The sequence below is a fragment of the Manacus candei genome, unplaced genomic scaffold, assembly GCF_025592945.1.
Source record: "Manacus candei isolate 608988 ecotype Guabito, Panama unplaced genomic scaffold, ASM2559294v1 h1tg000057l, whole genome shotgun sequence".
In the NCBI taxonomy this organism is placed as follows: domain Eukaryota; kingdom Metazoa; phylum Chordata; class Aves; order Passeriformes; family Pipridae; genus Manacus; species Manacus candei.
The window spans coordinates 4,611,500-4,628,192 of NW_026138105.1; positions in this window are offsets into that span (position 1 = coordinate 4,611,500).

Below are 16,693 nucleotides of genomic sequence, written 5' to 3' on the forward strand. Positions count from 1 at the left end.
CCAAACCAGTCCCTCATCCTCCCCACCAGCAGCCAGGAGGAATTACACCTCACTGAACACTGAGCCTTGTCACTGAGGTGACAGGCTTCTTCCCCACCCTCTGCCTCTTCCAAGACATAATTGAGCTCCTTAAGTAAGCAGTAAAACAAATATAGGAGTTGGGTGGGAAAGCTCAAGCATAAATCTCTGTGTTTTTCTACTAGAGTACTGTATTTTTTATGTTTAATAACACAGGCTGAGGCAGAGCAATCAATCTCAAGTGAAAAGACCAGCCTTTCCAGGTGTAGCTATGGCTACACAGTACTTGCTCTCATGCCTAAAAATTTCAGAAGTGGCTCCTTGGGGTATAATTTTCAGCTGGGCTTCAACCCACACTCCTGCTACTTGGGTGCACTGAGTTCAGAAAAAGGTCCTCCCACTCCCATGAAGTTTCCCAGGACCTTGTCTCCCTTACAAGATTCAGGCCCCGACCTCCATCTGTGCCTCTGAGAAGCATTCCTAGCACCCACAAATGCCATCAGCTGCTCCCGAGGGCTCAATATCCTAGATATTTTAATGGATCCAAGCAGAGCCTGTCCCAGGTTAAAGACCAGCTTGGAGGAAAATCTCACCTTTATGCTGCCACCAGCCCGACCCTCCTCTTCCTAAGGGGAATGTTTTGGTCAAGACCTCATCCAATAAACCAATGACCAGCAGGATACAGCACTGCATGCTGAGGGATGCTTGTGTTTCTTATTGCCCAGAAGCTCTGGGAAACCATTTCAGTTGTGAAAATTAGGTATTACTTCCCTTGATAGAGTTCTCTGCTATACAGGTTGTCATAACTCTATATCCCACTCATCATGGAAGAAGATACTTGGTACACCAACTCTGAGACAAAATTGGACCTCCAGGGGAAACCTCATCCTCAAATTTAAATATTTACTACATAACAAACTTATACCCATGCTTCCCTGGCCTGGGCTGGTGCTGTGGCTGACTCACAGATTTCCTGCTTTGGAAAATACTACCTTGTCACAAGGACAGCTGGGAAAAAGTCAGAGTTGGAGTCCCTCCAACAGCCAACACAGGGTGCCAATGTGTGCAGCAGCCAAGGGTGACCACATCCCATCCCTGCAGGGAGCTTGGCTGCCCATCTCAGGATGGTTCCTGACTTGATGGATCCCTCTCTGCCGAAGATAGGGCTGCAAATTGGGACCCTTTGCTTTTGTCCCTGCCTCCCTGGTTCTGAGAGGCAAAACCCCCCCACATCATTCCCACTTCCTGCACTTTGTCCAGTCACTGGCTTGGATTACAAGCCACCGAGATCAGAGGTGTTCCCTTTCTCTGAGAGCAGCCTGGCACAAGGGACCCACCTCGTTTTTCAACCCAGGGCAGCCTTTGCTGAGCTTTGCTGTGACAGGCAGTCCCAAACAGCCACTCCCTGGGAGTTACACAAAGCATGAAGCACAGTGAGTGTTCACTCCCCAGAGATTTAATGAGTTGGGAATACAGTTAGCAGCCAGCAGATCATTTCTTACCAGGCATTCCCCACAAAAACAATGCCAAGGGCAGCACAGTTTCATACCCATTAGGAGAAGCAAGTCCTGCCACCTCTCCAGTGGGGAATGGGAAGGACCCAGCACACAAGGCACATGAGAGAGTGTCCTCATCCCAACAAAACACAAGGTTAGCATTTTACATTTGCAGCCTTCCTGGCTGCTCCTCATGCACAACACATCTCCAAGACTTGATAACAAATGTACCACGCTGTTCTCCTGTGCAGCTCTTCAGGTACACTAAAAACAGTGATTTTTATGACTGAATGGACGGAAGAGTTGCAGAACAAGATGTCAGCTTGCTAGGTACCTCAGCTCAGTTACACACACAATTATTCTCTCTACAAAAATCAAAGGTGATCCATCAATTACTGTCTCTTTATCCCTACCTACCCTCCTATTATTTTGTACTTTTAAAACATTGTATTATTAACTAAACAGAATTTACAGCGCACTAATTGATTTTCCATTAATCTCGCTTTAGCTGAGTCTTAAAAATAATAAAAAAGAGTCAAACTATTTTTTTTCCCCTGCCACAAGTCAAGCATGTGCAAACATTTGCAGCATAACTGAGCTCTTGCTCACTTGCAGGCCACCAATGTCTCCCAAACCTATAGCAAATGAGGATTTTGGTATTTGATATCCAACAAGGCCAGGTTGGATGGGGCCCTGAGCAACCTGGTCTGGTGAATGGCATCCCTGCTCATGGGAGGGAGTTGGAAAAATATGATCTTTAAGGTCCCTTCCAATCCAAACCGTTCTATGATATGTGTGTATCTGTATCTATGAGTGCATCCATAAAACCCACTGAAAATATACCTTAAAAAACAGATTTACCAATGCAGACATATAAGAACTGTCATCTGCATGTGCCCTCTCAGTGGAAAAAAACCACTTTGGGTGGGGAAGCATTCAAAGTCAGGGATTAGCAAGGAAGGGCCTGGCTTTCTCTTGGGCTGTGCTAACAATTCTTGCAACCCAGAGCCAGGCTCACACACACACAGGGGAAGACAAGTTCATCCAGCCCCATGGGAACAGGTCATGGCCATCCCTGACAGCCTCTTACTAGGTGTGGGACAGGCAACCACACCCCTGCAGTGATGCTCTGCACCTCCCACACCATCACAAAAATCCATCTCCTTCCCTCACCAATAGCTTTGAGGTTTCTAGAGAAAAAGTTGTTAACAGAGGTTAATTCCTAACTAAGCACATGATTTGCACACGCAAGCACCTTGGCCTGCCTCATCCCATCCCACCTTTGAGGAGGCTCAGGGTGCACAGAAGATTGGGAGGGGATCCCTTGGGACCAAGGGGACATCCCATGTCATATGGAATCATGCTCAGAGTATAAAGCTAGGGGGAAGAAGGAAAGGGGAACCTTTGGAATGGTGTCATTTGTCTTCCCAAGTCACCATTCCATGTGATGGAGCCCTGCTGCCCAGGGGATGGCTGAACACCTCTCTGCCCATAGGAAGTGGGGAACTAATTCCTTGTTGGCTTTGCTTGTGTGCACAGCTTTTGCTTTCCCTATTAAACTGTCTTTATCCCAACCCATGAGTTTTCTCCCTTTTACCCTCCCATTTCTCTTCCCCATCCAACCAGAGGGGAGTGGGGAGGCAGCTGGGGCAAGGGGATGGAGCTGAGCTGCTGGCTGGGGATTGATTACAACAGTGATTTAACAGCAAGGCTGAAAAAGGATTGTATCAGCCCACAAATACTTTTCCTTTCTTAAAAAAAAAAAATATCATTTTTCTGCCCTTTGTTTTCCTGGTGTGCAATGTTCTTCCCCAGCTGGAGCATGGCTGACCAGGGCATTGAGCTCTTTGATGGTCCCTCATCAAGTCCTGCCTGAGAAAGCCCAGCAGGGAAGGAACTGAGGGGGCACCTGAGCTTCCTCTGCCCCAGCAGTGACATTCACTGAAGCCTGAGCAAGCCAGGGAGGCTGCCTGCAGGTGCCAACCAGCCCTGCTCACACTGGGAAGTCCAACAGCAGTAGGTACAGCAATTATCCTGCCATGCAGAGAGCTGTGAGCACAACTTCATAATGGCACAGGTGGATATTAAATGCTCTTTTCTTGCAGCCCTACTGTTCCACACCATCATTTAGGACAAATGGGGACTGGGAGAAAGTCAGGGAAGGTTGTGTCTTTTTGCTCCCCCGTGTGCTGAAGATTAATTTAGAACACATTAATTACATTCGGATATGCCTGAAAGCCAGCAGAGGAGTGAGCAAGTGTCCTGGAGGTAATTGAGCACTGCAACAAGAAAGTCATTTTGGCAGATTTTTCTTTGCAAGGAGGGGTAAAGGAGGAGATGGGAAGAAGGCTAATCAGGGCCACAGCTCAGAGCATCCCCCCTGGACACTGCAGCCTTGCCAGGCTCATCCCCACAGGATTCAGCTGCTGCAAAGGGACCCACCCAACCCAAAGTAGTGATCAGCCTCCTGAGGGGCTGAAGGGAATATTCTGAGAAGGATATTCAAGGCCTTGAAATACAACAAGGACATTCACCCTCAGGTCTGTATCCAAACATACATGTCCCTCATACAACTGCTCTCCTCATTCCATTACTATTGCTTCCCCTCCTTCTTTAAAGGATTCTGACATCAAAAAAAAAAAATGGTGAAAAACCTTCTCTAAACCCAGCAGAGGCTACAGCTGGGACTAGGTCAAGTCCATGTCCCATTTTAAAGCACTTCATCTTCACCCAACCTCCCCTATCCCTCCCAGCACACACCCAACCCTCAAACACTTCCCATGGAACAGAAACACTTGACAGGAGAATGAACTAGACTTTGTATCTCTATCCCCCCCGTGTGTTTTTTCTCCCCCATCTCCAGCAGTCACCTCCCAGGCCTGGTGCACCTGAGGATCCCTTTTGCTGCTCTGCAGAGGGAGACACCATAACAACCTCTCCACCCTGTCAGGAAGCCCAGCCCTTCTCCTAACAGCACTCCTGCAAAGCAGTGTCCAAAATGAGACTTCAGTACTGCTCTGCCCTGATTACACCCTTTAGGGCTTCTCTCATTTCACTCTGCTGGGCATTGCAAACTCTCTGCAGCAAACAGCCATATTCTCCAAATAATCATATGTTGGAAAAAGGTATCAAGTCTGATTCCATACCAGGAAGCTTTTTTTTCCCCCCTAAGTGCAGGTTAAATTATAACTTCTATAGCAGCTATAATAAGGAACATAACACTCCTGCATAGTGGGAAGTCTGCTGTTCTTCCTTAACCATTGAGTAGCTGCTCAGATTAAGTGACCCTCCCAGCCTGGCTCTGCACACAAGAGCCTGGCCCTACAGCTCAGGGGGTCAATTTGTCCAGGGGAAATTTCAGCCCCTGATCTCTGCAGAACAGACAAGAACACACAAATCAATCTCTTGTCCTTTAAGAGATTTATCCATCATGATAGTCACACAACCCACATTGTCTCATCACAGGCACCAAACAGTTAATTTTATTAATAGTTTAGCAGAATTAAGCTGGACTAGCTAAGATCCATCTCACCTCTGTGTCAGGGGAACTGCCCAGTTTGAACATCCTGCAGTAACCTGGAGAACAAGCCTGAGATACTTCACAGGAGCCATTTGTGTCCTTGGTTGAACTACTCTACCAGAAGTTACATCCCCAGGGTGGAGAGGGGAAAGCAGGAGGTCAACATTTAAGTTTCAATGGTTTAACTCTGCAAATTTAGCTGTTGCTGGTACAAACTGATTCCTGGTGTGCCTGAAAGAAGAGATTTGCACAGATCCATATGGCAGAGGGGTTTTTGCTCCTCAAACCCTTCTCCTGGCCCCAGCTTTGGAGCACAACCTGTTGGGACACCCAGCACCCACATCCAGAGAGCTTCAGAGGAAGAAAATGGAAACCAGGATGTGCAGACTGAGGAGACCTCCCACCTATGCCATGAACAGGTTGGTCTGGCCAACAAAAAATGTGGAAAAATTGAACCCTCTGCTCTCACCTCCTCCAAGGGGTCAACAACCCCAGAGCCTTAGTCCTGTTCATTTTCAAAACCTCAGCTCTTCCATTAGGTAATTCAGCGAGGTGTCTGGAGCCTTAATGAAGAAACCCCCCAGTGCTCTCTTATACTAAGATCTGTTCTGTCACAAGTCACCCAGTGCTGCATTAAGGCACAACTATCAAGCCACACACTCCATCCCAGCCTCAGCCCCCTTTTTGGGGTTGCCATTCTGCTCCCATGCAATAACCAGGTCCCCTTTGGGGAGGTGGTTGGTGGCGGCTGTGCAGGGTTGCTCACCACAGGCACAGGGCAGGTTTGCACCAGCCCTCCTCTCCTCCTCACCTGAGGAAAAGCCCTTTGCACCCCAGAAACACCTCTATAAGTGTGGTGGAAACCTGTGGTTCAGGTATTCTATGTAAATGTTCCAAAGTAGGGAATATTCTGGAGGAAATAATTTCCTTCTCTGTACCCACCACACAAGGAACCTACTCTTCAGGCAGAAACACTGTGTGCTCAGCACCTTAGTCCTTTCCTGAGCTGCTCCAGTTTTCCCAAAATTCTCTTAAATCTTGTACAAAAGAAAAAGTGCAAACTTCCCCCCATTTTTTGACCTACATTCATTTATCAAATAGTGCCTAAAAATAGACCAAACTATGCAGAAATAGTTTAAAATGTTTTTGCACTTCCTCTCTTTTCCTATCTATTTTAAGGCTGCTCTAGCACTTTTCAAAGAAAAACAAATGAGGGGTATGTGGTGGGTGGAAGAAAACATTGGCCTCACTGATGGGAGGCCACAGATGCTCCTCCAGCTCAGAGCCTGAGCCCCAGCAAGAACTGGATCAACATGACTCCTGCTCATATCCCAGGGACAGGTTTGCAAGTGAACACCTGCAGCTTGGAAAGGCTCAGGTTTGGTTTAGGTTTTGGCCCTGCTTCCTCTTCTCCAGGTTTGTCTTGGGCAGAAACAACCCTCCACCCCTGTGCACACAAGGGGCAGAAGGAGTCTGTGGTGACCTTGGGGCTCACTCATGGAAGCCTTGAGCAAGCAGCAGTTTTCTCTTGCTGTCTCAGTGTCCTGGAGCTCCTACAGAGTGATGGGAGGCAGGAATGCCTTGAGTCACAGGGCAAAGCAGCCCTCAGCCCCAAAACTTCATAACACCTCCAGCCACACCCTGCACAACTCCTGAGCTGTTCATGATGCAACACCTTTTCCAGCACAAAAATGAGTACTACAGACAGAGCAAAGCACTTCTGAGCAAACCAGCTGCTGAGCCAGAGCAGAGGAACTCTGGTTAGTCCATTCCTGGTCTCCCAGCTCCTCTCACTCCTTACTTTTGCAGCTGGTGGGAGGGCACAGGAGGAGGATATCACCTGCAACAGGGTCTGGAGGAGCAAAGAAGGCTGGAATGATCTCACACTTGTAGTGCAGCAAAGTGCTGAGTGCTGCTGTTATTACAGCTGTGCAAAGGGGCCTTTCTGCCTTTTCCTTTGGTTTGAGTCACCTGGCCACTACTCCAGTTCTTCATCTTCCTCAAGAGCTCTGGGCTGCTCCAGAGAAGCAGAGGGAACCTGCCAGCCTGTGGCTTCTGCTGGCAAGAACTTGCCCTGCCCTTAAGCCAGCTCTTCAGCCTCAAGGCTGGTTACAAGAACTGATCAGCATCCTGATGCAGCCGTGAAAACCACAGCAATTCCACCAGAAAACAACTCAGCTTCCCAGTTAAGAACACCAGCATGTCACCAAAAGGCCTAAACTCACATTACAGACTCCTTGTTTCACACTGTCCCCCACTGGGTCTGATCACAAACACTCACAGACCAGCTCTGCTCATCAAACCCTCATTTCCCTCCTTCTCTCCAAGCCCAGACCCTCTCCAGGTTGGCCAGAGCAGCCCCCCAGGCTCTCCCAGGTGCCCAGACAGCGCAGAAAGCAGCCCCAGAGGCAGCAGATTTGGCAGCTGATCATCAGAGCAGCACGGGAGCAGGGGAATTAAAGTGGATTTCAGCATCAGCTTTGAGCTGATAAAAACAGCTCTGGGTATCATTCAGACACTGCAGGGATAAGGTAACTGTGCCTCTGAGCAGAGCAGAGGGGCTTACAGAGCCACAGCCCAAATGCCTGCCCAGAGACCATTCCTAGCCCTTCCTTCACACTCAACCCGCCCAAGAACTGTCCAAACAGCCTGCCTGAACCTTCCTCCCTCAGGCCATAGCCCATCTCCATGAGAGCAGGCAGGCCCAGAGCTCCCAGTGCCCACAGACATCCCCCTCAGCCTTGGAGTGCAGCTGGTCACAGAGTGGCCACAGCATTGGGAAAGCAGCAGGTTCAATAAACTGCTGTCAAGTGCCAGGGGAGAGCTGGGGGGCACTGAGAAGCCTGCCAGTGCAGTCTTTCACATATTATTATAATATTTATTTAAAGAAACCAACCCTTTCACTTAGCAGCAGGCAGCATCTCATTAAATGTGTTGGGTTACTGGCTGCACTGAGCAGCTGCTGAAGTGTTGCTCCTTGTCACCTCATTACAATCCACTGCCAGCTGCTTCCAGTTCATCCTGATTTTCACATTCTGTGCTTCCTCAGCTCCTGTACCCATCCCTCCATGCCCCACCAGTAACTGTGCTGCAGAACATATCACAGGCAGCCCCTCCTGCTCTAAAACTCTGCCAGCAGCTGGAACTACAGTGCTTTGAGCCCTGACAATCAGCTCCTAAATCTTGCATCAGCCTGGCACAGCTAAGCCCTCAGAGGCTGGGAACAGCAGGAAGAAAATAAGGGGAGAAAACTGAGTAAAAGCATTTCTTCACTCTGGGCAACTTCCACCTCTCACAGGGCAGGGTCTGCACAGCATCAGCAAGCTTTGCTCACCTGGAAATGGTCCTGAGGGCACTGGGAAATGCCAGAGTTGTGGCAGCAACACAGAGACCTTGCAATAACCCCTTCCCCCTGCACAAACCCCCACACCTTCCACCTCACCATGCCTGCACTGACATTTCAGTGCTCATCTGTCCATGCAGCAGACAAGACAAATTCAGGAAGAAACTGATATCAATTTAATATCAGCTCTTCCATTAATAAAAAGCACAAAGCAAAAAATAAAATTAAACTAAAGCTGACCTACCTGGGGATAAAGTATCAAGAAGCAGCATGAAGGGTCTGCTCTGCAAAGGAAGATGAGCCAGGAGCCAAGGGGGGCAGCAATCCCATCATCCAGGGACTCAGTCCCAGAGCAAGGAGAGCCAGTTTTGGGGCTGTGATGGACTCTGCACAGGTCCATATCAATGAAGAAGGTCTAAGGGCAGCCCTGGTGCCAGAGCCAAAGAGCAAGGCAAGGTACAGCACCCACACAGCCCAAACAAGAGAAAAAAGAGAGGGCGAGAGCCTGAGCTTAAATACACCCTGGCTAAGGGCTGGAGGTGGGTGGGTCACCTGGCCACAGGTGAGGCTGGTCAGGGTCTAAAGGCTGGAAATCAGTGGCTGGGTGGGTACTGAAGCCAGGTGAGGCTGGTTAGGGTGTTTAGAGCCTGGAGAGGTATGCAAACCTCTAGGAGGACTTTCCTTCATGGTCCTGGGGGTTTGGCCCTACCCCATTAACATTGATGTTAAAAACAGTCCAAACTCTCCCTTTTCCTCTAACAGAAAATAAATAAATAAATAAAAGAGGGAAAAAACCACCCCTCCAAGCACAGAACAAAATAGGAATGGGAATGGCAGGTTTCAGACAGAGCCAGACAAACCACCTCAGTTTCTCTGGGTTGGGAAATGGGTCAGGAGTGGCAACAGGGCTGAGGTTCCCATCCTTGCACCAGCCACCTTCAAAACGATCCTGCAGCTCTTAACCATGCTATGAGAACAGGAGGATTTGTGTTTAGAGAATTGTTTCTTCTAAAACCCTCTGGGTGCTTTTAAGGGCTCTAATTCATTAACCTTTCCTTGGCTGAGACCAGCTAATGGATATCGAGAAATGCAAAAAGCAATTAGACAAATTCATGGGGAAAAAAAAGTCCATCAACATTATTAAACACAGCCCCTCAAGCAAGTGCCTGAGCTGCAGGCAGGGAGAGTGGTTGTGGGCTGGGGAGGTGCAGACTCTGTTTTCCCTGGGTTCTACCCATTCCCTTGGCTGCTTTTGGAAGTGGGGGTGCTGGGGTAGACAGACATTTGCTCTGAGAGGTAATCACCATCCTCAGATTAATCTCTTATTGATGGCAAAGCCCAGGGATGGCTGACCTTTTAGAGCCCTCACTCTATGCAGAAAATATTCACATTTTCATATGGCCACAAGACAGCTCCCAATGGAGAGGGAAACCTGTTGGAGGAGGTCACTTTTTGGGTGGCTGCAGCTCCTGCAGCAGCTCAGCAAAGCACAGCCTGCACATGGGCATCAGTCAGACAGAACTATCACAGACATCTTCATGCTGGGCCTCTGTCTTCCTTGATGCCAGGGAAATTCATGTCCATAAGGACACATTGGATCAGTGGTGTGACCTTGAAGCTCTAGGATGATGTAGGTAATGGTGACAGCACTGATCCTGTCTGAATGAGCTCCCTATAATGCACAGCACCTCTCCAAGGAGACCCTCTAAAAAGCAGTTCATTCATGAAAATGGGAACAAATGATCAATGAAGAGTGTGAACATGAGCCCTCAGCCTTGACTCAGAGAATGAGACAGCACCAGGTTTGTATGAATCCTCTGGTTTTCCAGGAAAAAAGAAACCACCTGTGAATGCACAGCCTGATGTTCCTGGGACCTGGGCATGCAAAGAGGGGGCAGAGAAAATTAGGGGAATTTGTAAGTTCCTTTATGAGCCCCTTCTGAAGCTTGTCTGCATGTGATGGTCTCCAGGGAGACCAAATTGTTATTATTAAACCAGAGTGTGGCCTCCTTCCTCCGGGATGCCCACGCTGGTTTCAGCTGGTTTAGCAGTGCTGCACAAAGCCAGGCTCTGGATACCACCACACATCCCACAGGGAACCAGGTCCCTGAGCCCAGAGTTTCCCCAGCTCCCAGGCAGGGGCAAATAGGGAGAAGTAACAGGAGGAACAAGCTGGAAGGAGGAACAACTCCCTTATAGGGTGGGGACAGATTCCTGCCAGCCAGACCTACCTGATCCAGCCTCCCTGAGGAGAGACTGGCTGGATCCTTCCTGGCACCTCCTGCACTCCACATTTTTATACTCCCTAACTCATTTCTATTTTCCAGTAGTTTTCAGTTGGCAATAGCAGATATTCAGCTGTCTCATCCAGACCTTTACCCAGGAGGTGAACAGAATATCAGGCACTTATGGATGTGGGTAGGAAATGACAACTCTGGTTATTCCTGAAGGCTTATTTGGGGGTTGCTAAAAGCTGGTCAAGAGATGTGGTTCTCTGCCAGAGAGTTTCTGGGGCAACCACAATGATTAATCACCAGCTAGGAAAGAACTGGCCAAGTCCTTTAGGAGAGCTACATCCCTGCAATGCCTTAAGGAGACCTGTACCAGGGAGGCTGATGCCACCAAGGCTGGGGCTGCAGGAGTTGTCTTCTGGTTGTGTGTGAAAGGGCTAGAACTGGAGAAGTGCAGGAGATCTGTGGGATCATGGAGGAAAGGCTGTAAGGAAGGAGTTGCCCTTGACATCACACAGGTAGCAGGATGACGGGCACTGGTGGAGTGGTGGGACTGGGGGGGCATGCAGTGGATGCTCCATGGGGTACATGGAAGGTGTGTCTATCCCCAGGAGCTGCAGATGGACAGAGGCTTTCATCCAGCAGCTCTGCCCCATCTGCCTGGATCTGCTGGAGCACAAGGAGGGAAATGTCCACCTCCTCCTGGCTGCTGCCACTGCCTAGACAGGGGTTGTATGGATGAACAGGAGGAGGAGAAGGGCTAATTTCAGTCCAAAATCAAATTAGAAAGCATTGGAATGGCATTTTCTGAAAATGCTCATGTTATTATTTAGCAAATGCAGAAGAAATGAAATCAAGAAAACCAAAAGCTCCAATTAACACAGGCTCTGACATTGAAATGAGATTTTCTGAGTGGCAGCAAAAAGGCACTGCGGGAAGGGGCACGTGGCAGTGTCAGCCTCTGCTGCCCCTTCCCCTCCTCAGGATTCCTGCTTTTACCCCTGCCTGGCTGCTGCCAAGGGGTCCAGCTTTGCTCAGAGCTCACTGTCAAAGTGCTTCTTGTGGTGGCTCAGCTCTGCTGCACCTTCATTATTGTTTTTCCCTCTTCCTTCCCCATTCCCCGCTTTGCCTCTCCCCATTTCATATCATTCTTTCATATCATTCTGCATATAATTCTTCCCCCTATTTTCTAAAAAATGCATGAGTCTAATTTCCCTCGGATGCCCTCTTTGTAGCACTTCAACATCTCCTATTAGGCATTCAGCATCATGTGTGCCTCAGGTTTGCTCCAGAGCTGCCCTCCCTCGGCGTTCCCAGCAGCTGCTCTGTCTAGATACCTGTTTCCAAGGCGAGACACTTGCTGGGTGGGCTGGTCTTCTGTCTGTTGTGGTGTGGGGGTTTTTTTTATCACAGTTTATGAAACATCTGCTGTTTATAAATTATTTCTTTTGAATGCTGTAATTTCTCCGGGTGTGTGAGCCAACAGGCCCCTCTGAGCAGCAGAAGGGAGCTGCCAGCACTTGGAATTGGCTGTTCCTGCAGACGGACGAGATGTGCAGATCCCTGTCCTCAAGCACACGTGTGCAGGCACATGTAGAGGGTTGTGAGGCCCCTGGCACAGGTTGCCCAGAGAAGCTGTGGATGCCCCATCCCTGGAAATGTTCAAGGCCAGGTTGGAGCAACCCAGGCTAGTGGTGGCATCCCTGCCTGCTGTGAGGGGGGTGCAAAGAGATAAGTCCTTTCCAACCTTTCCAACTCAACCCATTCCATGGTTTTATGTACACACACAGCCCTTATCCATGCCACAGGGAACTTTTCAGAGTTACCTCCAAGCCATAAGAAGCCCCAGAGGCAACTGCCATGTGGGCATGAACTCCAGCCTTCACCAACCCTGACACCCAAGTCCAGTATGGCCACACACAGTGAGCCAACGTGCAAACACACATGTGTATTTTGGGGATTCATCAAAATACAGCTAAAACCTTATCAGACAGACTTGTCCCAGAAGAATGACCCCCAAAGCAGATCCCCAAAAGCCTCTGACACAAAATTCACCCATGCCCAGCCTGGCACGAGCTCCGTTGTGCAGGGCTAGAAATGGTGATGGACTGTGGTGCTGAAATCCTGCTTATGAAAAGTTAGGAAAGTACAGGAAAATTGCAAGGAAAAGAACCAAACCAAGTAACTGATGCATTTGAACATCAAAGTGCTCTCAGCCAGCTCTACCCCGTTATTTATGGTTTACTCAAGGGTTTAATTTTTCTGCTTTGTTTTTTGTTCATTTGTTGTTATTTCCTTGAGAGAACATGAGAACCCTCTGGGGGATCAGAAGATTTTCTTGTTCTGCTTAGTGAAAATTCTCAAATGATTGTAAAAACAAGGCAAAATCAATAGAGGATTATTATCTGCAGGGATTCAGCTGCTTTCTGCCTGAGTGATGGCAGAGCTTTGCCAGTCTGTCCCCCTGACATTGGCTCCCCCTCTAGTACCAAAGTGGAGAGAAAAGAGCACACGCTCCTTTTTCACCCAGGAAGGCATATTTTAGCTCTCTTTTAACTCTGGACATAACCAGGGGTATTTCAGCCCCCAAATAAAATCTAGGCCAGCTCCCTGAACATCACTGCAGGTGAAAGATGTAAAAACCAGGGGGAGCCTACACCAGGTATGAGCTTACTCCAGGTATGAGCTACCTGGAGCTAACTGGTTGGAGCTTACACCAGCTAGTAAGACCAGGGCATGAAAGTCCTCCAGAGGACTCAGCAATTTGTCTCCTTCTTTAAAGGATCTAAGTCCCCCTGCAAAGGCAGCTGGAATAGGGGAAGGAGAATCCACCCCTGCACTTCCAAGTATATCCATTCACAGTCACAAAAGGCTGCTCTGGGGGTGATTTTGGTTTGGGTTTTTGTTTTGGAAAGGGTGGGGTTGGGGGTGACCCTTTGTCTCCTGTAAATAAAGACCAAGGTGTTGACACACAACCACTTCCTGGAGGCAGGAGCAGATCCTGCACACACAGGGAGATTCTTTGGAGGCAAGGACAAACTCAGTGAGCTAAATACCCACTGATAGAGAAAATCACATTTATCCCCTAACCCTAAAACTCCTGTCAAGGTGTTCTAGTCCAGCAGCTTCTCCAGAGTCACATTCCTTCTGTGGTGTGACATTGTCTCAGAAGCCAGTCAGGCAAGGTGAATACAAGCACAAAAATGGATTAGAGGCCTTTCATGTAGGCAGGGGGGAGGTGACATACTCTAAGTGCCAAACCTCCTGGTTCTTCCTCTCAGGGAGGCTGAGGAGAGGTTTGGCTCAGGAAGGACTTTTCAGAAATGAAATGCAGGGGAAAAAAATACACCACAAAATAAATTTCTCAAATGTCTTCAAATAAAAGAGACTAAAGATATTTTACAAATAAAGAAACCAAGCAATGAATGAGGAGAGGGAGGAAAGGCAATGTAACAAATAATTAGACAATTAGGTTAATCCTCAGGAAATTAGCTAATTCCCAGGTAGACAGCAGCCAGAGACTGATTAATTGTTCTGCCCCAGGAGGTGCCATGCAGGGGACAAGACCTACTTTGGATCTTCAGGAAATGAGCAGGGAAAAATACGTTCTGGGGGCTTCATCTCTCCTCTCCCTCCTGGTTCTGGGTCCTGCCAGGGCTCAGTCCCTCCCTCAGCATAGGGATGATGCTGCAGGAGGTCACTGTTCCAGAGACAACAGGAGCAGGAACTTGGCTTCTATTAATATGCCATGCAGGGGGGGTGAGCTGAGCTTTGGCTGAGTGCAGTAGAAGCTTTAGGGACAGAAAGCAGGGATGAGGCAGTGCTTCCCATGGACCAGCAGCCAGCAGAAACAGCAGGAGCACCATCGTGCCTACAGGCATTATTTTTATCTCCTCAAGATTAAGATGAAATATTATAATCATATTTATCTTGCTTCAATGGAGATATATTAGGGATATAACAGAAGTGGAGTCTGACATTCAGATATGAATTCACCACGTCAGATCTGTGTTGTGTTATTCTTTATCAGCTGCTTGTATGACGTGATTAAGGAACATTATTTTAGTCTTTTACCCTGAACATCCTGTCTGGGATGGATTTTTTGAGCCCTGGTGACGTTTTTCAGCTGATTTCTGCAGGTCAGCACAGGCACACAAGGAACAGGCTGCCCCAGTCACTGGGAGTTCTGGCAGCCAGGTCTTTTTCTCAATTAGCCAGGTCATGAAGGTACTGATTAAGGTCCCAGCCACCCAGTCAGTTATCTTGGATAAACAGAGAGATGGTCAAGCATCTAGAACAATTCCTGCTGGAGCTGACAGAACTGCTCTTTTCCCAAGTGGAGGTACCACAGCAAATGAGAAAACAGTACAATGTATAATATGAGCACCAGGGTGAGGTTTTCTGTCCCTTCAGGTAACCAACAGCTGCCAGTTGATGTGGCTGCCCATTAAATCCCTCATTAACACACCAGGTCTGGGCACTGCTCTGACTCCTGCTCATACTGGGGCTGTTCCAGCCTCTGTTCCTGCTCCAGTGAGACCACCTGACTCTGCACACCCGGACAGCAAAGTTTAACCTGTTTTTAACTTACCCCTTGCTACTTTTCTCAGCAGATGAATTTGCCTGTAAGCAAATTGAAGTTGCTGACGGTGATTCTGCTTTGCTGTAGCTCTCAGCACGCTCAGGTCAGAGAAGGAGCTCTAAACTAAAGCTCAGGAGCCATGGTGATGGTTTGTTGGGACAGCTGCAGCAGACAAACCCCAGTGTGGCAAGATGTGCTCATTGCAAACCCATCCCCTAGCAAGATGTGCTCATTGCAAACCCATCCCCTACAGGAGCTGCCAACACTTCAGCTCCTCACTGATGCTCAGGAGAAAGGGATAACATTTCTTTGCCTGACTGTGAGGCTGAGGATTAATCCTAACTCTGATATAAACTACCAAAACAAATGTAAATCGGCATTTGGAAGAGAGGAAAGGATTAGGCCAAAGACAGATTTTCTCAGTGCACCTGCTCTGGGTGTCTGGCCACGGGCACAAGCACCCCAGAGTGAGCTCTTGTGTTTGATACAGTGATCTGAGAGGTAACGAACACATCTCTGCCAGGACACAGGTTCCTACATATTTGATAGTGATGTTGTAACATTGCTTGTTCTCCATTTTTCCCCCTCTCTCCCATTTGAACAGTTTTGCCCTGCACAGCTGCAGAAAGAAACTTTGGACGTTTTTGTTTTGGAAATCTGCAGACATTGTGTGTGGAGAGGAGCGATGGAAACGTTTGAGCTGCACCCAGCAAAGCAACCGACCACTTCTTTATGTTTGTGGGGTGGGTCTTGTTGTATTTACACCCATTTGCACAATGCTGAGTGTGGGGTAGTGTTTTGTCACCCCACAAATGCAGCAGCAGCCAGCTGGAAGCCCCAAACCCAGGTACCACACTGTGATGTTTTGGGGGCTGCATGAGCAAGGCTGCCCTGGATCAGCAAGCAGGAGGCCAAAATGCTCCCTGTGCCACCACTGCAGGGTCACACCTCTGTGAAAAGCACTATGGTGGCTGCTGATGGGTGAGGAGCTGATGCAGGGAGGGTGTTCACAGACTCAGGCAGCTTTGGGAAGGAGCTGGGATGGAAGGATGCTGGACTGGGAGAAGGATCTGGGATTTTGACACGATCGCTGGTGGAACTTTCACTGTGGGCAGCTCTTCCACTTTGCATTCGAGTCCAGAAATAGTCTTTGCTGAGCTTTTCTGCCTCAAATCAAACTACATCCAGGCTCAGGACACAAACAAGGCATTTCCCAGCCCTTCAGCTGGATCCAGGGGCCCCCAAACTCACCTGTGCGTGGTCTCAGCTTGACAAGAGCCAACACAGTGCTGAGAAGGGAACATCAGTTTGTTCTGCAAATATGCAAAGGCACCAACACGTGCTCTCCAGCAGCACCAGCTGTACCACTTGGGGCCATTATAGGTAACAGTTTGATTAAGAATTTATATGTGGTTTACTTTGTTTCTATTGCTACTGCAGCAGCAGCCCTCAGCTGAAAGCTGAAGCCTCTCAGCAGAGAGAGAATTCAGGTTTTGGCTAAAA